Here is a 1,629-nt window from a genome sequence, read left to right as displayed (position 1 = left end):
ATGTTCTCTTTAAACTATTCAAGCAGTGATTCTACTTCAGATAAAAAGTTTAACTAAAGAGCGTCAGTGTCAGTGGAAATCCTGAGGTTGCCCAAGTGGACTTTTAAGACATGTGTAAATGCCACAATGATGTCAGCTTACCTTGGTTAGGTAAATATGAGGCTGTTTGGCATCAATGTTGAAGATGTTTCCTAAAATAGGTAGCGCTGGAGGGCCTGGAGGAAAGCCCGGTGGATCCTTATCCTTACGAAAATGAAAATATACCATAAGGAGGCCGGCAAAAATAATAAGCAGCTGCTCCTTTATATCAAGACAAAGAAACAAATCACGCAGCTGCATTGTGAAGCAGAGTAAAACTAAGTGATCAGGACCTCAGCTCCAGGATCCCTTCCTATTTAGAGATGGGCTGGTACACTGCTGACTCACAGCTTGGGTATATATAATGATCTGTGTGTGTGTGTGAAAGTTTGTCTGATACTGGGTCAGGCCTCAATTATTACAGATTCTACTAAAAAGTAGCACAAACATTTTTGTTTTATGTTCACATTGTTGATGTGAAATCTTTACATACATACGTGAACGGTTTTCAGTAAACTGATATAAGGGAGAAAAAAAACTTGAATAGTAACACAAATAGTTAAATGTACTGGTGCTTACATATTAAGTATAGCTGAGCATTTAAAGTGCTATCTACTACCAGCCTCATTCACAAAACACTTTGATTATATACCTGAGCACTTTGTCTAGCATTCACGTGCATGCATACACACAACAATACTTTGACATGCAGACTAGAGGAGCACTGGCTTGTGAAAAAATCAAATGTTAAAATGGGAAAAGAAGCTAGTTGAATATGTAGTTGTGGCTTTGCATATACGGTTTCTTGTGTAACCAGTGAATTAAATCAGGTGTGCGACACAGATTGGCAAACAACTAGTTATGAATACATTTTATTACTAAAAGTGTACATTACAATTTGTCGTTATTGCAATTTAATGATGGAATATCCTTGAATTAAAACACAATATAGTGATTCGGATGCACATGTAAAGAAAATCAGGTAATCTTTGCAGGCAGCAGTGATACAGCAATGAAATGAAGATATTAAAATTAAAAAAAAAAATCCATCCTTCATTAAAATACTTTTTCTCAGTCTTGACTCTTAGTCGTTGGTTAAATGGCTCAGTGAGATTTATCGAGCCTTGGCGTGAACCTTGAAGGGTTCAGGCACACGTACAATTCCAGAAACTCCCTCTGTGCTCAGCTCCACTCCATCAGGAACAGAGAAAGTGAACTTCTGCAGCAAGCCGACAAAAAACAGGAACAGCTCCATCTTGGCGAGGCTTTCACCAAGACACACACGCTTCCCTGACAAATTTGCAAACACAAACAGGTGCAGGTTTACAACCTGTGGATGATGTTTTTTTTCTTGTTCAGGTTTTGCTAAAACAAAACACTCATTGTGGGGTTTTACCTGCAGAGAAAGGTAGGAATGCTTCTCTCTTCACAAACTTCCCATCAGCATCCAGGAAGTGTCCTGGGTTGAAGGTGTCTGGAGTCTCCCATTCAGTCTTGTCAAACAGCACAGAGGTGAGTACAGGCAACACACAGGTACCCTAGAAAAAAACC

The 1,629-nt window shown here is 39.1% G+C and overlaps 1 protein-coding gene across 1 annotated transcript in view; it reads right to left on the bottom strand.

The window, feature by feature from the left end:
* The window catches only part of LOC102196715 (cytochrome P450 2J2-like), a 27,413-nt gene that overhangs the window by 3,292 nt on the left and 22,492 nt on the right, over positions 1-1,629 (bottom strand). The gene's annotated exons all lie outside the window — the stretch shown is intronic.

The sequence above is a fragment of the Pundamilia nyererei genome, unplaced genomic scaffold (assembly GCF_000239375.1).
Source record: "Pundamilia nyererei isolate P.nyererei 1_Seehausen unplaced genomic scaffold, PunNye1.0 scaffold00046, whole genome shotgun sequence".
Classification (NCBI taxonomy): Eukaryota; Metazoa; Chordata; class Actinopteri; order Cichliformes; family Cichlidae; genus Pundamilia; species Pundamilia nyererei.
Note: the sequence above shows the minus strand (reverse complement) of the source record. Positions and strands in the feature narration are given on the sequence as shown.